Source organism: Tenrec ecaudatus, chromosome X, assembly GCF_050624435.1.
Source record: "Tenrec ecaudatus isolate mTenEca1 chromosome X, mTenEca1.hap1, whole genome shotgun sequence".
NCBI lineage: Eukaryota > Metazoa > Chordata > Mammalia > Afrosoricida > Tenrecidae > Tenrec > Tenrec ecaudatus.
Genome location: NC_134548.1, coordinates 58,516,946 through 58,539,392, shown reverse-complemented (window position 1 = coordinate 58,539,392; position 22,447 = coordinate 58,516,946). Strand labels below are relative to the sequence as shown.

At 40.7% G+C, this 22,447-nt stretch overlaps 1 non-coding gene across 1 annotated transcript; it reads left to right on the top strand.

Annotated features, from left to right (window-relative positions):
* Window positions 1–22,058: 22,058 nt before the first annotated feature.
* Window positions 22,059–22,185, top strand: LOC142435379 (small nucleolar RNA SNORA25). Its single transcript, XR_012781444.1, has one exon. It is a non-coding gene; the product is annotated as a small nucleolar RNA SNORA25 (small nucleolar RNA).
* Window positions 22,186–22,447: the final 262 nt, after the last annotated feature.

Genomic DNA, 22,447 nt, shown 5'->3' with positions numbered 1-22,447 from the left:
TCAAATGTATAACCATTTAGTGAAGAGACTAGCATATTAACTGATTGTTCACCTCTGTATATCATAAGAGACTTCTGATGGCTATTCAAAGACAGATATTTTGGAAGTGGGTTTTCAGGCCTTTCTTGAGGCATCTCAGTAGATTCAAACTTCAGACCTATGGGCATATATTAATAGTTTTAGTATTCAGGCAGCAGATGGACATTGGACCTCCATTCAAGTATTCCCTCAATGCAAGAATACTTTGTTCTAAATTGGCATTCTATGATGCTCACCTTCCCGACACAATCACTGAAGGCAGGTGCATAACCAAATGTGAAGAAGGTTGATGGTGCCCGGCTATGAAAAGATACAGCGGCTGGGGTCTTAAAGGCTTGAAGGTAAACAAGCAACCATCTAGCTCAGAAGCAACAAAGGTCACATGGAAGAAGTACACTAGCCTGTGCAATCATAGGTGTCAAAGGGATCAGGTATTCTTATTAATGTCTCTCCTGAATACATTAAATTAACGTACTTTAATTCAATGGGACTTGGTGTACATTGTACCTTTGCATTTACATAATAATGCCCCTTTTATGAATATACTCAATAAACTAATTTTGAGGAAGTTTCAGCAGTAGGAAGGGCTAACGTGTAAAATACAAATTCTGGGGGGGGAAATCTAATGTGCACAAAATCTAATGTGCTTAACTACACGTCAAGCATAGATGCAAGTATACAATGAAAAATCAAATCTCATTGTTTGCAGTCCTGAATGCTGAATAACAACACAATGGAGAAGAAAATAAAGTTCCATTGTTTTAATTGACCTCTATTTTATTTAATTAATTGAAAATCTGAGCCCCAGAAAGTCCCCTCCAGTACCAGTATAATGGGTTGCCTCTCGGCTTTATTTTCTGCAGTGACAAACAATGAAGCCCCTTCCTCCCCCAGAAATAAGAAAACCAAAGCTGTGGGTACACGGAGCTCAAGGATTAGGCCCCTCTTGGCAAACTGTTCCAGAGCATTCAGGGCCCCGGGAAGGATCCACGGGCTTGGATGGGAGCGAAGTTTAGATATTGCCCCTCCTTTGTCTGCTTAGAGTTCGCACATACAGAAACCTAGAGGCAGGAATGTTGTGGATCACCAGGTCCAGTTGTTCCAGGAAAGGGTTGGTGGAAGTGTGTAAGAGGGTCTTCTTCAGTCCATCTGCTAAAGTGAGGGGAAAGGGAAACACTCCACATGGAAAATGCCATCCATGTTCAGTGCACCCCATTTCTTCCTTAGGCCAAAGAGTCTGGTTCCCCTTGTGGGGTAGAGATGAACGCCTGGCATTGCTAAAGGACAGGGCACTGTGAAGATCCACCAGTGCTCCACTGGAGAGAGGTCAAGCTGTCTGACCTCATAAGATAGCAGTGGGTTTGCATTTTGTGTCCACGACAACGCCCCTGTGACTGATACTCGTCCGAGCACCTGCCACCCATGCCCACTTAGGCTCCACTAGAACTTACATAGTCATGATGCTGCCCTGAATCGTGCCAACCATGCCATAGCTCTGAGAAGTTAGGCTCAGGATATGTTGAAAGTTTTCTGCCAGGGAGGACTCGAACGGGATGTCCAGAGTACTGCAGGTACGTGGTTAAGGGACCACTGGACACTGGTTTACTGCCTGAGCCTCCTTGTCATCTCAGGACAACCTGAAGCAAGGCATGCCCTCTACACAGCCCCCTCCACCAAGCCATGTCCAGCTCAAGCGCCCTTTGACTTCTTCCCTCCCCCTTTCTCGGGGTTTTTGCACCACCCTCAAATACCACACACTGCCCATATCCTGCAATTCTGTCAGATCTTCCTTGCATACTGTCCTCAGCACCCCAGTTCTTGCACTTTGTCCCACTGACCACGGCCTCCTTGAAGTGGTCATACTAGAACTCGACCCCCAACCACCAACAGTCATAGTCCCGGGCTGGGCAGGGGAAATGTCTGTCCTTGAAAAGGATACCACACCCGCATTCGGTTTTCCGGGGCTCTGGGTGCAGGCACCACATCTTCATGCGGCTCGTGTTTGTCCTCAGCCAGCACGACCCGTGGAGCTGGAGAGGCAGAGATGGTTAGTGGCTCCTGGACACTCTGACGACCAGGATTTTCACGCACAACTCCACCTACATCCTCACCAGAGCCAACGTGCCCCCGCGTCCCCCAACACCCACAACAGGGCTACCCTGATGGCTACAGCTATGGCTACACAGGTCTAGATCTAGGGGACCCTCCGGGTCACTGAGCACCGTGAGGGCGCACTCTGGCACCATCCTGGCCTGCACGGCCTTGAGCGCCATCAGGGACTGCCCTGCTCACCGGGGTCATCAACTCTACCGTGACCAGACTGGCCATAAGGGCGGGGCGGACCTTCTGCCCCTGCTCCTTCAGGGCTCACCCCACCAGCGCCATCACCTGCGGCCAACAAGTCTTCTCCTCAGCCTTCAACTCTGCTCAAAGGCCAGGGGAGCCAGTGACCTCATCCGGGACCTTGTCAGCTTGCCCAGCAGCCCAATTTAGTGCGCACGCGCCAACTCCCCTTTCCTGCGCAAAGGTGCAGGCTCCAACCCCGAAAAGGAGCTGTGGGCTAGCTCTGCCCCCAAGCGCCTGCTGTGATCTCGGGATGCCTGTGCTGACAGCCCCCTGTTGCTTATCCAGGCGCCATTACATCCTCACCAGAATGCTGAGTTGCTTTGTGGCGCAGAGCCCAACCTGCTCCCATTATAAAGGGTTCGGCCACAGAGCGCCTGAGCCACTCTGGTGGACCTTGTGTACTCTACACCCAAGCCTTCCCAAGGTTCAATGCACTACCCCACAAGGGGCAGGCCTGCCCTGGTGCACACATCTCGTGGTCAGCTCTGAATATGGCAGGGGAGAGATCCCTGGGCCTGGATAGTGTGGGCCAGGAGTTTGGGGCTGTCACCAGAGCCCACACCACTATCCCTGGTGCAACAAGCAGTGAGGACAAGATGGAGGTCCCTGTAGGCAAGGCCATGGTTTCCTTCTGTCCCAAAGCTCTGCAGGCCCTGTCTCAGCTGGTGGAACACCCCTCCTCCCACATCCTAGAGTAATAGCTCAGGATTTGGACATCAGCAGCTGACCACCTTGGCCCCAGGGTTAGAGAGTGTCATGTGACAGGGGTCCCCTGTGCTCAGCTGGCCAGCTCTCACCAATGACGCCTATGAGGCAGCAGAACAGGAAATAGGAATTTGGCCCTCCACAGGCTAAGGCCTCTCTACCCCCTTTACAGGAAGTTGGAAGCTGACACAAGCTAGAGGGCACGCACAAATTCAGGACTTTGGGACTGGAAGCCAGTATACCTGGGCAAGCCCCAATCTAGGACAGATGAGCTTAACTCAGCCAATGGGGTCAACCAGTACCATTGCTGTGGAAGGCCCTGAAAAGCCAGAATCAGGAACCCACCTCCCTCTTTTTCCAGCTGCTCCTCGGCCATCCTGCGGTTTCTCTGAACTCAGGTGTGGGTGTGAAGTGCCCTGAGGGTGCGTGTAAAAAACTGGAAACTTCTGTTCTTTATAAAAACTCACTTGGGTCACAAACCATGTTTCAGTGTGAATTCTCTCTCTCGAAAAGCCAAGGACCACGTATTTCTCACCTAAGGAATCTCACACTCCCTTTCTGTATCCTTAGCAGTCCATCCCCTGGGCTTGGTCCCTGGCTCCGGGGTGTGAGCAACCTCTCTTGGGCATTTTCGCATCGTCCAAGGCAAGGCGGTGCGGAGGTGTGCAGGGCCAGGCAGTGTTTCTTTCTGATCAAGTCCCTGTAGATTAGAAATGGCACAAGAACACGTAACAACAACAACCAAAGTATGACACTTGTTGTGAGGTGCCTTCAAGTCGGTTATGAACCACAGGAACTATGCACTACAGAATGAAACACTTCTGGACCTCAGATATACTCACACTTGTTCTTAATTGTGAGCTCATTGCTACAGCCATTGTGTTCATCCATCCATCCACCACCACCCACAAATTTGTGGAACTTTTCCTTTACCAAGCATGATATACTTCTGTGACTGGTTTCTCCGGATAACATGTCCAAAAGTACATGAAGCAAGGCCTGGCCAGCCTCACCCCTGAGATGCTTTCTGGATATACTTCTAAGGTAGATTTGTTTGTTATTTTGGCAGTCCAGGATCCTTTCAGTAATCTTCTCAAGTACCACAATTGAAAGGTAGATTTTTCTACTTCTGTCTTCTTTATTCAATGTCCATCTTTCACACGCACATGAGGAAATTTAAAAAGTTATCACATGCATCAGGTGTACCTTCATCCTCAAAGAAATACGCTTGCCTTTCAACACTCTAAAGAGGTCTTGTGCAGCAAGTTTACCCAGTGCAAGGCAAACTTTGCTTTCTTGACTGCTTCTTCCATGGCCACTGGTTGGAAGTCCAAGGAAAACAAAATGTATGCAGTATTCATCTTGCTGTTACCCGTTTTTCCAGTTGTGAAGCTTTTGGTCTTGTTAACATAGACGAGTTATTGTCCATAATGAAAAATGCAGGTGTTGATCTTCACCAGCAAATGCTTCAAATCCTGCTCACTTTCAGCAACCAAGGTTGTTAATAAACCTTCCTCAAATCTTGATGCCACATTCTTTTTCATATAATTCAGGTTCTCATTATTTTCTCAGCACAGAGATTGAATAAGTTGGATGAAGATAGAATCTTTTCCACACCTTCCCTAATTTTAAACCATGCAGTGTTGCCTTGTCCAGTTCCAACAACTAACTCCTTTTGGATCCATCCATGCAAAGGTTCCCCATCAACACAACGAGGTGATCTGGAATTCCCACTTTTGCCAAGTGTGGTAGTTACATAGTCAGTTGTCAGTTTGACAGGATTATGAGTGAAAGGTTGAGGTATAGAGGGTCAATCCTTGGTTAGCCAACGAGGCCTCTGTGTGAGCATGGCCTTCCCCCAGAGGATTCTGGGAACTCCTCATTTTCCTCCTTGGAGTGGAGACTCTCCCTCTCTCTCCTCACTCATTTGGAAACTCTCTACTGACAAAACTTGATCCCTGAGAGATGCTCTACTGGCAAGAAACATGGCACTACACTGACAGACCCCGTTGGCCTGGGAAATGGAGGATCCGCCTGGAGATCCCTGCCATCGCTGAGATACTTACAACACCACTGGATCCACAAGGCTTCCCACCCACTTGCCTGTGATCTTCCTGCATTCAGCATCATTGCAGGTGTTCATTGAGTCTGAAGAGGACTTTATAGATTGGTATTGGAAATATGGGCAAATATAGGACTTATGGACTTGATATGCACCAGGCTAGGATGTTTTCTCAATATTCAACTTCTCTTGTACATAAACCTCTTTCTTATACAAATATGTGTCTCAATGAATTTGTTTCTCTAGTCTACCCAGAACAACACAGTTGTCTTTTATTTCTTACTCTCTATTTTTATTTTAAAAAATATTATCATTATTACTTTCTTCTTCCTGTTTGTGTTAGTTTTTCCAGGTTGTGAAACAGAAGGAGTGGATGCACTGAGAAAATATCTGAGACAATGATGCATCAGGGAGGAAGGTGGAAAGAGTGAGGGGAATGGGGGAGCACTCAATGAGTATGAAATGTGGGATGGAGCACAAAAACAGGTTGTGGTGATGCATAAAAAACCTTTTATCAGTGGGACTTAGCTGTGGATGTGTATGTTATGTGAATTTTGCATCAAGAAAATTTCTAAGAAAAAATTTAAACCAAAATTGACCACTAGTTCGCAAGTGTGAAGGAGTGTGTTAGTCTGGGTAGACTAGAGAAACAAATCCATAGACATTCACATGTGTATAAGATAAAGCTTTATATATAAGAGCAGTTGAATATTGAGAAAACCTTCCAGCCCGTAGGTTGTGCTCTGGGGATCTGCGTTCTGTCGCAGGTATCTATCCCAACATCTCTTCAATTGCTGAAAAGTAGTGTCTATTTATCGGTACACGCGCTGGCAGTTGTGGAGTTGGGGAAACGTGTAAGGGAGATGGCCAATGTCATCACTCCATTCTTGGCTGGTGAGGTCTTAGCTAACAGCATAAGGCAAAGAAAAGAAATCAAAGGCATTCTGGGTTTCTTCCACCTCCATATGAAGCTAGGAATCAGATTTTCCAATTCTTTGTAGAAAGATGATGGTATTTATATTGAAATAGCACTGAACTTATATAGTGCCTAGGGCAGAACTGACATCTTTACTATATTGAGTCTTCCGATCAGTGAGCACGGGATATCCTTCCATGTGTTGAGGTCACTCTTGGTATATCCTTAGACATTCCAATTTGTGTTTGACTATTGTGATGGGTACTACCTTTTTGATCCCCTCTTCCATAGTCTGATCTGTATAGCAGTCTGGTAGATCTTGTTGATCTTGTATCTCGCCACTCTGCATTATTCCTCTTATCGCTTCCAGCATTCCCGTTGTGGCGTTTTGGGAATTTTCCATATATGAATTCATATCATCTGTGGATAATGGTAGTTTCACCTCCTCTTTCCCCAAGTGAATACCTTTATGTAGGATTGGTGTAAATTCTTCCCTGAATGCTTGGTAGAATTCTCCTGTGAAGCCATTTGGCCCAGGGGATATTTTTTGTGGTTAATCCTTTGATTACCTTGTATATTTCTTCTATTGCTATGGGTCTATTGAGGCGCTGGATGTCCATCTGTGATAGTCTAGGGAGGGAGTGTTTTTGCAAGTATTTGTCCATGTCTTCTAAATTGTTAAATTCATTAGAGGACAGACTTTCGCAGTATTGTGTGATTATCCTTTTTATTTCATTGGGTTCCGTTGTAATGTCCCGTTTCATCCCTCATCCTAGCTATTGAAATTTGTTTCTTCCTTTTTATCGTTAGATTTACCATTGGTCTGTTGATTCTGTAAATCCTTTCAAAGAACCAACGTTTACCTACATTAATTTTTTCCCTGGTTTTCTTGTTTTCCCTCTCCTGTATCTCAGGTCTGATTTTTATTATTTCTTTTCTTTTGCTATTAGTATGATTGTCTGTTGACTCTGCTCTAATTGCTCTAAGATTTGTGCCAGCATATATAAGTCTCTCTTCCTTTATCATGTGTGCATGCATTGCTATCAAACTTTCTCTGATAGCTGTCTTTGCAGTGTCCCAAAGGTTTGGGTGCATTGTATTTTCATTTTATTGGTTTCTAGAAACTTCCTAATTTCACCTATGATCTCAGCCAATACCCACTCTTTTTGCAATAGAGAATTATTCATCCTCAAATTGTTTGTCCTTGTTTTTTTAATCATCTTATTCATTGATAAATAAGTAAATCATACTTATTGATTTCCATATTTGTGATTTCCAGCCATAGTGGTCACAGAGAGAACTCTGTATGATCTCTATGAATTTACACAGATTCGACTTCTGTCCCAGCATATGGTCTGCCTTCGAGTATGTGCCATGTGGGCCTGAGAATAATGTGAATTTTTTTGCATTTGGGTGGAAACCTCTAAAAATATCCACCAGGTCAAGTCGTCCAATTGTAATGTTTACATCAGTAGCCTCCTTGTTAAATTTCTTTCCCTGTGATGTCTTTTTAGGAAAACGATGTATTAAAGTCATCTGCTGTAATTGATGAGCCTATGATTTCTTTTTTCATCATTTAGAGTTTTGGGGTTTCCGAATTTCACAGGTCTCGTTAAGCGCATATATATTTCTTATGTTCACTGGTTCTTGGTCTACTGTTCCCTCATGCATTATATAATTCCCCTCCTTATCTTTTATTATGACATTCACTTTAAGATCAATTTTGCCCAAGATTAGGATTGCCACCCCTGATTTTTTTTTTAATTGCCATTTGCTTGGTCTGTTTTTCTCAAGTCTGTACTCTTGATATGTGTCTCCTTTAGGCAGTAGATCGATGGGTTATGTTTTCAAAGCCAGTGTGCTAGCTTCTGCCTTTTAATGCCTGAGTTCCATTGATATTTTGGATTATTAGATCTGTCTGTGAACTCTGTGATGTCATCCTGCACCTTTTGTGTTGGGTGTTTTCTTACCTAGCATTCTTATCAGTGTGTTTTGCATGTGTGATTCATTCTTGCTTTCTTTTCACAATTGAGCTAGTGCTATCTTGGGGGCTGTCTTCACTGTGTTGCCCTCTGGGTGGAGTTGTTTTATATGATAGTCTCCTATTTGTGCCTGGTGAGTGTCATTCTTCTGCCCATACTGGGTCGGCAAGGATCTTTTGTGGGGCTGTTTCTTTTTACGTATTCTCTGAGTTTTTCCTTGTCTGGGAAGACTCTTACTTCTCGATCTATCTTAACACATTAAAGACTGGATTTTTTTTACCAACTCACCCAAGTGGCCGGGTATTTTTCGGCTGTTAAGTTTTTTTGCATTAAACCATAAATGGGTTTACATCTCATCAACTTTTTATCATATTCATTTGTAACTTTCAGTTTTTTAATATAAATTGTTGTCTCACATTATGAAACAATATTTTGCAATGTATGTGGAACATTATTACTTTTATGAACTATAATCTTCATGAAGTTATAAACTTCTTGTGAAAATAATCAACATAATCTATATTACTTTGAAAAAAGTAAAAATGAATACAATATATCAAAGAAAAATACTTTTTTTCCCAAGTGTTCATTTGTTGATATGTTCCTTTGTTATACAATGTACCATTGTTACTATACAACTATACTATACAACTACATTGAGAAACAAAGACAGTGTGAAATTTTATCCCTGAAACACTGTGCAAAAAATATTTCCTAGCCCATTGGTTTGATTAGTTGTGGAGACCTTATCCTAAACAGATACAATTATTTAATATATTATAGTTAGCATAGGACCTATACATAAACAAAGGTTCCTAGTACTTTTTTAAGGTATGCTGCTTTGTATAACATTTTTCTCTGTGAAGTGGTGCCTTACAGAATTTGAAAGTATACCTGGTTTCACTTCTTTTTCCATGGGCAGCGCAAACTCTACAGGCTCTCATAGAAAATTTCTTAATTCCATTGCTTGAACTGAACACAGGTTCATGCTGCTTCACGAGTTATCTCTTGATCCATCTGTAACAGATGGTGCACGAAACATGAGTAAACTCGAGATCCGTCCACAATGTGTTAACAGATAATTTAGCTGGATAGAGTATTCTAGGGTCTGCGTTATTTTCCTTCAATTTTTGGAATACGATACTCCACTCTCTCTTCATTGTGTCAGCTGATAGGTCTGAACATATTCTTATTTTGGTATCTTTATAGGTGACTGCTCAATTTTCCATAGTTACCCTTATGATGTTCTCCTTTCCCTCAAACTTGGATAGTTGCACTATTATATGCCATGGTTGCTTCTTTGGGGGATTTAGTCTATCTGGTGTTCTTTCATCCTTCTGAATGTTTCCCTGATTTTTATTCATTAGTCTGGGGAAGTGTTCTAAGAATTCCCTCGATATTTTTGTCATTGGCTGCTTCGTTGTGTCTTGTTCTGGTAGTCCAATTATTCTGATATTGTTCCTATTCAAAATATCAGGTATGGTTCTCAGACTTTCTTCAACTTCTCTGATTTTCTTATTTGACTTCCTTTCCCATTTGTTGAAGTCTGCTTGATATCCTCTAGGTTATTGGTTTGATACTCTGCCTTCTCACGTCTATTGGTGAAGTCTATGAATTTGCTACTGGATTTTGTTCTCGTCCCTTGGGTTTTGCATTTCCCTTTATTGTGTCGCCTTTTTCTCCTTTTGTTTCTGGGAGTTCCCCTAGTCATGTATTGGACCTTAGGGGACAGGCAGGAGTTCCCTCAGCCATTTGTAGTGCAATAGATGGTGCATGGGATTTCCCCAGCCATGTGTAAGGCCACTGAGGGCTGGTGCGAGCTTCCCCATATGGGTGGGTGGAGTTTCCCTAAGCAGAGTGGAGTGGCCTGGAGACCAGCAGTGGCATGTGAAAGGAAAGAGAGGGAAAAAAGAAGAAAAAGAGAGAACGGAAAAAACAAAGAGAAAAAAAAACAGAAACAAAACAAACAAACAAAAACTGAGCTCAATGAGACTGTGACAGTAAAGGAAACAGAAGAACTAAAAAGAATTTGAGGGTGAAGGGAGACGTTGGAAAGGGCAGGATATGACAAAATAATAATTTATAAATTATCAAGGGCTCATGAGGGAGTGGGAAGCGGGGAGGGAGGGGGAAAAAAAGAGGACCTGATGCCAAGGGCTTAAGTGGAGAGCAAATACTTTGAAAACGATGAGGGCAATGAATGGACATATGTGCTTTACACAATTGATGTATGTATGGATTGTGATAAGAGTTGTAAGAGCCCCTAATAAAACGTTAAAAAAAGAGAAAAAATTTTAAAAGTTAACAGATAGCCGAGCCCTGATCGCCTAACCATGGGGCTGGAGGGGTTTAAAGCCTACCTCAAGCTAGTAGTTGGATATGGCCACTTTGATGTAGATAACCGTGGATGCTGGGCAAAATTTCTCTCATTGGCAAGATCGCTGCAGAGGTCAGACAGAGGTTCCCACAGTAGTGTGTAACTGTCTTGTGCCTTATCCAGAACTGCACCAGTTGGGAGGAAGTTCCCTCAGCCATGTGTAGGTCTGTGGAGGATAGGCAAGGGACCCCCCAGCCATGAGAAGCACCAGAAAGGGTACGCAGGAGTTCCTCCCAGTCGCTCAAAGGGCCTTGGAGAAAGGCAGGAGTTCCCCAGCCATTTGGGTCACGGGGGAAGGCAGCCAGCATTTCCCCAGCAGCGTACAAGGCCATTGAGGGTGGCTTGGAACTCTCCCAGCTGGGCCTGTGGAGTTGCCCTAGTTTGTGCTCACTGAAACTGGTAAATGCCCTAGCAGCTCAAAGAGTTGGGGTGTGTTTGTTTGTTTGTTTGTTTCCCAGCCAACTGTAAGTGAATTCAACTCCCAGATATGGGCTATCCATTTGTGTTCTGTGAAACTGTTCAGAGACTGGTAAATGCCTGAGAGGTTCTGTGTTATGTTGAAAGCCAGTTACTTCTGCCTTCCTTAGCTCTGTTATGTTAATGTACTATGCTAAAGGGAAGTGTTCTTCAGGTTTGCATTGAAATTTACACAGAGGGCCACAGCCTGGAATTGGAAGTTTTACCAAGAAAATATTTTTCCCCTATTTATTTTGGGCTTGTGGGATGCCCTGATTTCAGGGCTGTCATGGTAACACCTAGGGGAGGAAGATTAGCTTATCTAAAAGGTGGGTATTTTTTCTGGCCGACTGGAACTGAATTTGCCCCCCAGATATTGCTATCCATTTGTGCCATGTGAAACTGTGATCTAACACAAGTAAATATCACAGCAGCTCTTTGATGGCTTCAAACTATTATCCAACTATCTATCACTACCCGTGCTGGCAGACATAAAACTGGGGAGAGGCAGGAGTGGATGACTAATGTACCATATCCATTCCTGGCTTGTTGGGAGGGGAGTCGCCAACCCCTAGACTGAAAGCTCAGGGTGACTAGCAGTGTGGGGAACTCTGGTGTGGGGTCTTGTGACTAACTCTCAAAGGCTCTCTTCAACCCTGGGATTATGACTATTTTTATACAGCAGTCTGGGGTAATTGTTGCTCACTGCAGGGCTAGGGCACATGGAGGGGTCACTGATGCCATCCTTCTAGACCTGGCGCAAGGCTAGCGGAGCCTGTAGGCAGGCACAATGAACCAAGAGCATTTCAGTGCATTTTTGATTCACCTTGTGAGTGAAAAATTTTAAAAATTGGGGGGGTGTTCTGGGCTGGACCCTAGTATATATTCTGTTTTAGCACTTGGCCTCCAAGTCTTGGCCTCCTTACCTCTTAATTTTTCTGGTCTGTCTGGAGGAGTGTCAGGTGGGTAATTCTACCTGGATGCCATCTTGTCCCCAGGTCTCTAGAAAGATATTCTATGTCAGGGGTTCTCAACCTTCCTAATACTGCAACCCTTTAATATAGTTCCTCATGTTGTGGTGACCCCAACCATGAAATTATTTTCATTTCACAACTACAATTTTGCTACTGTTATGAATGGTTATGTAAATATCTGATATGCAGGATGTATTTTCATTGTTAAAAATTTAACATAATTAAACATAGCTATAGTATAGTGATTAAATACAAAACAATATGTAATTATATATTATGAAATATGTGTTTTCTGATGGCCTTAGGTGACCCCTGTGAAAGGGTCATTCGACCTGCAAAAGGGTCATGACCCACAGGTTGAGAACCACTGTTTTATATTTATAACTTGAGAGACAATATTTTTAAGAAGTCAATACTACCCAAAGCAACCTACAGCTTCAAGAAAAGCTTGATTAAATTTCAAGTCTTTACAGAAATTTTAAAAAATCAGTCCTCAAATCTATATAGATTGCAAAAGGCCCTGAATAATTAACATAATTTTTAAAGAAAAGAACAAATTTGGAGGACTCACCCATGGTTTAAAAAATTACATTATATATATATATATATATATATATATATATATATATATATATATATATATATACATACATACAGCTGCAGTAATCAAAACAGCTTTGTATTGGCATAAAAATAGAATAGAACATAATCTAATGGAATGAAATTGAGACTCTGAAAGTAAACCCACGTATCTATGGTCTACTTATGTTTGGCAAGGTTGCTAAATCTATTCAATGAGGAAAGAATAAAATTATATTGTGAAATGGGATTTCCACATGCAGAAAATTGAAAAGGCATGCATGCCTCACACCACACACCAAAACCAATTCAAAAGGGAGTAAGGATTAAACATGCAAAATGCTGTTTGTTGTTAGAAACAATCCAATTACTTCTTTTTTTTTTCAGAAACATTGGCATTTATTTTAATCATCAATGTATATGTATTACGATAATATTATGATAATACCGTGATAGTATTGTGATGATAGATACACTGCACAATTATACGGCTGGTATGGAAATTACTTTATATACAAGAGACATGAGATATCCAATTACTTCTAACTCATGGTATCCTATTTCACTGTTTTGTCCTACACCATTCTCAAAATCTCACAATGTTTGAGTCCCTGTTGCAACCACTGTGTAAATCTATCTCCTCAAGGGTCTTCCTCTCTTTTGGCTGACCTTACCATGCATGATGTACTTATCCAGATACTTACGTTGTCTCCTGATAACGTGTCCTCACTACATGAATCAAAATCCTCACCTTTAAGAAGTATTTCTTAAAAAAAAAAAGAAAGAAATATTTCTTCCAACACTGATTTGTTCATTATTCTCTCAGGTCATCGAATATTTAGTATTCTTCCCAATAGCATAAAACACAGGTATAAATTCTGCAAGCTTCCTTATTTATTCATTGCATGTATTCTCTTGCTTATGAGGTATTAACATCATGGCTGGAGTCCCACAAACTTCTTCAAATCGATTCTGCCTCATAGAAACTCTAAATAGGATTTTGTGTGCCATTAAACTTTACAGGAGCAGATAGCTGATGTCTGTTGGTTTGAACCATTGACCTTTCAGTTAATAGTCAATTGTTTACCTGGCAGCTTTGTCACTGGACAGTGCCACCAGGTGCAGCTCAGTCCTCAAAGTAACTTTAAAGAGCTATTTTGCAACAAATCTGCCCCAATGTAATATGTTGCTTCATTTCCTTCCTTCTGCTTCCATTGACATTGATTATAAATCCAAGTAAAACAAGATCCTTGATAGCTTCAGTCTTTTCTCTCTCATGATGTTGCTTTTTTGGTCCATTTGAGAAGATTTTTGTTTTATTTATGTTGAAGTGCAGTCCATATTGAAGGCTGTATTCTTTGATCATCATTATTAAAGGTTTCAAGTTCTCTCTGCTTTCAGCAAGCAATGTTGTGTCAACTGCATACCACAGGTTGTCACTGAGTCTTCCTCTAAACTTGATGATGTATTTATTCATATGGTCCAGCTTCTAGGATTATTTGTTCAGCACACAGATTGCATAAAATACAAGTCGGATACACACCTTTACTGATTTTAAAACATGCAATATCTCATTGTTCTAATCTAATCTAATGACTGCCTCTGAGTCTATGTACACATGCTAATGTTAGCACAATTAAGCATTCTGGAATTCCCATTCTTCCCATTGATATCCATAACTTGATCCACACAGTTGAATGCCTTTGAATAGTCAGGGAAACACAGGTAAATATCTTTCTGGTATTCTCTGCTTTCAACCAAGACCCATCTGATGTCAGCAATATTATCCTTCATGCCAGGTCCTATTCTGAATCCAGCTTGAACTTCTAGCAGTTCCCTGTGGGTGCACTGGAACAACTGTTTGGTTTTTTTTTAATTATCTTCAGCACAATTTCACTTGTTTGTGATATAAATGATGTTGTTTAACAATATCCACATTCTACGGAGTCACCTTTCTTTAGAATGAGGACAAATATGGATCTTTCCCAGTAGGTTGGCCAATTAGTGACTTCTAATTTTTTTTGTATAGGCAAGGGTACCTACTGTGCTGTCAGTTTATTGAATCATTTCAATTGGTAGTCAGGCAATTCCTGGAGCTTTGTTTTTTGCCAAATATTCACTGTAGCTTAGACCTCTTCCTTCAGATCATACACCATATCTTGAAAAGGATAAACATTGACCAATTCATTTTGATATAGTGACTATGTATTCTAACCACCTTCTTTTGGTGCTTTCTGTCCTGTTCATGAAATCCTTCAGAACTGCAACTCTAGTTTTGAATTGTTTCATTAATTCTTCTCAAGTCACCCTTTGAAACCTTCTATTCAGCTCTTTTACTTAATCATTTCTTCCTTTTGCTTTAGCTATTCTACATTCAAGAGTAAGTTTCAGAGTTTCTTCTCACAACCATTTTGGTCTTTTTAATGACCTTTTGGCGTTAGTGTATGAAATAAAACCATGAAATTCTTAGAGACAAACATAGAGAAAATGCTGTCAGGCCTGTCTTTTGACAACAGATTATCTAATTAATAAAAGTAGGAACCTGTCAGGTTTTTTTTCATACTGTGGTGGCTTGTATGGTGCTGTGATGTTGGAAGCTGTGTTGCTAGTATTTAAAATGCCAGCAGGGTCACCCAAAGTGAACAGGTTTCCATGGAACTTCCAGACTAAGAACAAGCAATGAAGGACTCAGCTTCTCACTTTGGAGGAAGGAGCCACTGAAAACCTTATGCCTGGCTTTAAAACATTGTCAGATATTGAAGGCTTAATGAATAAAAGCAGAACATTGTTGGAGATTGTGTTAGTCTGGGTAGACTAGAGAAACAAACTCATGGACACACTCATCTACCTATAAGAGAGAGTGTTACATAAAGGGTTATTGTACATTAAGAAAGTATCCCATTCCAGTCCAGATCAAGTCCATAAGTCCCAGTCCAGATACTAGCCCATATGTCTGATACCAATCTATAAAGTCCTCTTCAGACTCATGAAACTCATGCAATGATACTGAATGCAGGAAGATCACAGCCTAGTGGGTTGGAAGTCTTCTGGAGCCAGGGGTGTTGTAAGCATCTCAGCGCTGGCAGAGGGTGGCTTCTCTGACTTCAGAGTTCTGGTTGCATAAGAGTAGGTCCATGTGGCTTCTCCAACTCCCAGGGCATAACGCCATGTGTCTTGTCAATAGAGCATCTCTCAGGGAGGGATGAGAGAGAGAGAGAAGTGTCTCCCCGCTTTGAGGAGGAAAACTACAAGAGTTCCCAGAATTCTCAGGAGAAGGCCATTCCCACAAAGAGGCCTCATTTGCTATGATCTGATTGACAGACTAGACTCCACCTCTTCACTCTTAATCCTCTCAAGTCCCAAATTGACACCAGATTATGTAACTACCACAAAGATAGTGCTGGAGGATGGGCCCCTCAGGTCAGAAGGCAGTCAAAATGTGACTGAGAAGGCACTGCTTTCTTGGAGAAGAGTCGGCCATGGTGACAGGAGTCAGGGAAGAGCCTGTGGGAGCTGGACCTTCTGGATCTTCATTAGCTGATGGGGCATGACTCAAGGTAAGGAGAAACAGCTGCAAAAATCTGCTAATGATCCAAATTTGGAATGTGTGAAGTATGAATGTAGGAAAACTGCAAGTCATCAAAAATGAAATGGAATGCATAAATGTCAATAGTCTATGCATTAGTGAGTTGCAGTGAACTGGAATTGGCCATTTTGAATCAGAAAATCATATTATTTACTATACTGAGAATGACATAACCAAGGGAAATGTCATTGTATTCATATCAAAAGGACATTGCAAAATCAATCATGAAGTATAATGCTGTCTGTGATAGGATTACATCTATCCACCTTCAAGAAAATATAATCAATACAACTATTATTCAATTTTTTCACCAACCACAAAAGCTAATGATGAAGAAACTGAAGAATTCTATGGGCATTTTCAGTTAGAAATTGATTAAACATTCATTGATAATTATTAGCTATTGAAATGCAGAAATTGGAAACAAAGAGGAAATAACAGTAGTTGGAAAATAGTACTTGATGAAAGAAATGAAGCTGGAGATCAAATGATACAATTTTGCAAAATAAATTTGTGTATAGAAAATATCTTTTTTTTCAGTAACACAAAAGGCAACTATACACATAGATTTCTCAAGATAGTATACACAGAAAAAAATTGACACATCAGTGGGAAGAGAAGATGGAGAAGCTCAATGTCAGCAGCCAAAACCAGGCTAGGAGCTGACCATCAATTTCTCTTATGTAAGACCACGTTAAAGCTGAAGAAAATTAAGTCCATATGAGCCAAAATATGACCTTGAGACCATCAACACCTGAATTTCTAGAACATCTCAAGAACAGTTTTCCTGCATTCAACCCTAATGATCTGATGAGCTGCAGGAGGATATCAAGAACATCATTCATGAAGAAAGCAAAAGGTCATTAAAAAGAAAGGAGACAGAGAACGATCAAAGTGGATGTCAGAAGAGACTGAAGTTTACTCTTAACTGTAGAGTAACTAAAAAATGGAGGAAAAATAGATGAAGTCAAGAGCTGAATAGAAAATTTCAAAGAACAGCTCTGGAAGACAACGCTTAATATAATGTAATGTGCAAAGACCTAGAATTAGAAAACCCAATGGGAAGAACATGCTCAGCATTATCTGAAACTGAAAAATCTCAAGAAAAAAAATAAGCCTTAAGTTGCAATCTTGAAAGGTTTTATGGGCAAAATATTGAATGATGCAAGATGTATCAAGAGAAGATGGAGAGGAGGGGGGAGACCAGATGGCCAAAAAAAAAAAAGAAGATGGAAACAATACACAGAGTCACTGTGCCAAACAGAACTAGTCAACATTCCCACATTTCAGAAGGTAGCATGTGAGGGAGAATCAATGGTAATGAAGAAAGCAGTTCAAGCTGCATTAAAAGCATTAGTCAAAAATAAGGTACCCAGAATTGAAAGGTTTCAATAAGCTGATGGATCACTGAAAGCACTTACTCATCTCTGCCAAGAAATTTGGAAAATAGTAACTTGGTCAACTGACTAAAAGAGATTCATATTTGTACACACTCCAAAGAAAGGTGACTCAACAGGATGCACAAACTGTTGATTAATGTCATTGATATCGCATGCAAGTAAAATTTTGCTGAGGATCATACAACAATGGTTGAAACAGTAAATTGACAGGGAGCTTCCAGGAGTTGAAGTCAGATTCAGAAGAGGACATAGAACAAGGGATATCATTGCTGATGTCAGATGGATCTTGACTCAAAGCAGAGGATACCAGAAAGATGTTTACTTGTATTTTATTGACTATGCCAAGGCATTAGACTGTGTGGATCATAAAAAATGCTATGGATAACCTTGAGAAGAATGGTAATTTCCAAACACTGCATTGTGCTCCTGCAGAACTTGTACATGGATCAAGAAGCAGCTATGCAAGCAGAACAAAAGAAAAATACTTCATGTTTTAAAATCAGGAAATGTATTTGTCAGGGTTGTATCCCCTCACCATAGTTATTCAATCTTTGTGCTGAGCAAATCATCAGAGAAACTGGCTTATATGAAGAAGAATGGGGCCTCAGGAATGCAGTAGGTCCCCGGACCTCGACGCTAATCTGTTCTAGAAGGAGCGTTGAGATGTGATGCAGTCGAGTTCTGAATCAATTTTTACCATAAGAAATAACTAAAAATGGATTAATCCATTCTCGACCACAAAGTTTTTACCCTAACTTTGCCTTTTTATACAAAACACTACACAGAAATTTCAAAGTAAATAAGTTCAGAGTTAAATAATATTATTTAAATAAGAAACATTAAAAAAGTTTTAACAACTACAGTGTGGCCCATATCTTGAGATTGATAAGGATCTGGATCTGTGGACATGGATGTGGAGCGGAGGTATGGAGAGGGAGTCGTTGTTTGGAAAGGTAATACCCTTCCATAAAAATAACTGGTAGCTGCTTTTCAGGAGCTTTTATTCCCTTTGCCTTTTTTCTGTAAGACCTGGCTGGCTTCTGTAAAAAAATATCTGTCTAACATGGTCCGCTGTTTGCGTTTCCTTAGCTGTTTTCTAAAAGGGTTTATTAAATAATCATCAACAAATATCGATAACATGATTAACCAGTTCCTTAACATGGTGATTCTTTTCAAAAATTCTTTCTTAGGGCCCATGTTTCTTTTATCTATAAACAGTACAAAAAGCCACAAAAACTAAGAAAACTATAACAAAACGCTTGGAACACAGCTGAAAAAGGTTTAAACAACATGTACTAACAATACCAACTAACACCGAGCAACCAAAACATGAACTGCTTTTGTTTACAAAAATCACGTGCATCGAGTCAGAGTCCAATAATTTGTTCGAGCTCCGATGCAAAATTTTCTTGACATTTCCTGTCAAAATCCGAGTGTTGATGTGGTTGAGTACCAGGGTTCTACTGTATTAACAATATGCCATATGCATATGACACAACCTTGTTTGCCGAAAATAAGGACTTGAAACACTTGTTGATAAAGATGAAGGATTTCAGCCTTCAGGATGCACTGCAACCCAATGTAAAGAAGACCAACATCCTCACAATTTGACCAATAGGTAACATGATAAATGGAGAAAAGGTTGAAGTCAAGAATGTTGTCTTGCTTGGATCCACAATCAATCTTATGGAAGCAGCAGATCAATAGACGTGTTGCATTAGATAAATCTGCTGCACAAGATCTTTTTAGAGTAATGAAAAGTGTATGGTATTTTCCATTGTGTCATATGCTTGTTGGACCTTGAATAAAGAAGACTGAAGACGAATCGATGAATTTGAATTGTGGTGCTGGAGAAGAATATTGAAAGTACTATGAATTGCTGAAAGGACAAACTGATCTGTCTCAGAAGTATAGCCAGAGTGCTTTTTAGAGGCAAGGATGGTGAGACCTTGTGGAGAAGGACATCATGTTTGGTAATGAAGAGGGGCAGTGAAAGAGAGGAAGGCCCTCAAGGAGATGGATTGACACCATGACTGTAACAATGGGCTCTAGCATAAGAACGATTGGTAGGATAGCACAGGATTAGGCAGTATTTTGTTCTGTTTTGCATGAGGTCACTATGGTTCAGAACCAACTTGATGGCACCCAACAACAACAAAAGCATGAACAACAAAACGACACCTCATAAATATTTAAAACTTCTATTCAAAAAACTTTACTAACCAGTGAGTAGCGATGCCTGGAGGGTGGAGGGAATGCGGGATAGAAAGAGGGAACTGATCACAAGAATCTAAGTATAGCCTCCTCCCTGGGTGATGGACAGCAGAGAAGAGGGCAGGGGGAGACGTCGGACAGTGTAACATATGACAAAATAATAACAATTTATGAATTATGAGGGGTTCATGAGGTAGGGGTAGTGGGGAGAAAGGGGGGAAATGAGCAGCTGATATTAAGGGCTCAAGTGGAAGGCAAATGTTTTGAGAATGATGATCGCAACAAATGTACATATGCGCTTGACACAATGGATGTATGTATGGATAGTGATAAGAATTATATGAGCCCCCAATAAAATGATTTACAAAAAAAAAAACTTTACCAAAAGCATGAAAAGAAAAGCTACCTGTTTGGAGAATATGTTTGGAAACCGTATACCCTATCAGAATCTAATAGTCAATACGTATTTAAAACTTCAACAACCTAACAACAACAAAAAGCTAATAAAATCAAGACAACGGGCAAACACTTGAATAGATATTTCACCAAAGAAGACATCTAAATAGACAGTGTGATAGACTTAGTTCTCTAGAGAAGCAAAACCAGTGATGATATAGCTCTAGATAGACATAGATGACATAGATATATTGATATATAAAGAGAATTTTAAATTAAAAAGTAGCTCACAATTGTATAAGCAGCTAAATAAGTCTGGTTGAAGTTCATGGGTCAGATGTTAAACTTGAGGTTTTTCCTGACTCAAGTAGCTGCCAGGGCCAATGAACCTGGAATCAGGAAGACCCCAGGTTGCTGGAGGTAAAAGCAGGTAAATCTAAGGTCAGAAAGTCAGGTTCATGGCTTCAGAGTTGGATGAATCCAAGGTTGGCAGGCAATATAGCAGGCCACTAATAGCTCCTAGGGCCAGTGGGCTAATAAGCCAGATTCAGGATCCAGACCAGCAAGAAGTGAGGTAGCTTCCTTATTGTATCAACTTATATAAAAGTAGGCCACAACCCTTGTGAAATTTCCTTTCAATTCTATCAAGGCTGTGACCAGATTAAGGGAGTATCATTCCACCCTATTCTTCCCAAAATTACTGGGCTGTTCACAAAAGATCCCATTATAGAGCTGATTACATTGTGTTAGATCATATCATGGGAGAATTCTGGCCTAGCCAAGTTGACATAAAACCTAACAATCACAGTCACTCTTTGTTAACTTGGCACCTGTACATATCCCTTTTGAAGTCTATACAATCTCAAAAAAACCCCAATATAATAAAAGTCATCTAAAAAACTCATTGCCATTGAGTTGATATTTACTCATAGAGACTCTATTGGACAGGGTAGGACTGCCCCTGTAAGTTTCCAAGACTGTTACTTTCTAGCAATAGAAAGTCTCATTTTTCTCCCTTAACATGACTAGTGGTTACGAACTGCAGACCTTTTAGTTAGACTAGTGGTTACGAACTGCAGACCTTTTTTTAGTTAACAGTCCAACGCATAACCACTATGCCACTAGAGCTTCTGAATGAAGTCATACTTGTACCTAATACCGCATTCTTCTTCATATAATCCAGATTCTCTGATTATTAGCTCAGCATACAGATTGAATAAGTGTGGTATTTACATAATTTCATGTCAACTTTGCCTGATGATGAATCCTTATGGACGTGACCTCATGAGGATTCTGAGAATTGTCTCTCTTGATTCTGCCATCAAAAGAGGCAAGTCTCTCTCTCTCTCTCTCTCTCTCTCTCTCTCTCTCTCTCTCTCTCTCTCTCTCTCTCTGCTATTCAGCATCATTGCAAGTGGGAACATGAGTCTGAAGAGGACTTTATGAACGAGTATTGGACATATGGGCTAATATCAAACTTATGGACTTGATCTGGACTGGGTTGGGATGTTTTCTCAATATACAATTGCTCTTTGATATAAAGGTCTTTCTTATGCATATATGAGTGTTTCTGAATTTGTTTCTCTAGTCAACCCAGTCTTACAAAATAAGTATGGTCTTACAAAATAAGTATGGTGAGGGGAGATAATCCTGATGCACACCTTTCTTGCACAACTGCCTCTTGATCCATGAGCACAAAGAAGTGTTCTGGAATTCCCATTCTTCTCAAAGATATCCATAGTTATGATCCACACAGTCTAATGCCTTGGCATAGTCAATAAAACACAAGTAAATATCTTTCTGGTAGTCTCTGTTTCCACCAAGATCCATCTGACATCAGCAGTGATATTTCTTGTTTCATACCCTATTATGAATCAGAGAAGTTCAATTATACGAAGAGGAATCCAGAACCTGGATTATATGAAGAAGCTTTTGGATGAAAGCTTATTACTATGCAGATGACAAAATCTTGCTCGCTAAAAGTTAGAATGACTTGAAGCACTTGCTGATGAAAATGGAGTATTGCAGGTCATCTCAAAGAGAGCTTGTGGCTCTGAGACCAAGAACTCTTAATGCTGTGACCAGAGATGAAGGTTCTCCATGGAATGCCGTAGTCACTCCATAGTGCTGTTTTCTCCTGTGGAGATACAATGAAAAAATAGAAAAGAAAGTGGAGTATTGTAGCTTTCAGTGTGGATTGCAATTCACTGTAAAGAAAACCAAAATCTTCACAACTGGACCAATAAATAAAATCACTATAGACAGAGAAACGTTTGAAGTTGTGAAGGATTTCATCTTACTTGGATCCACAATCAATGCTCATGGAAAAAGTGGTCAAGAGATGAAAAGACATGGTGCTTTAGGGAAATCTGCTGCAGACGACCCCTTTAGAGTGTTAAAAAGCAAAGATGTTAG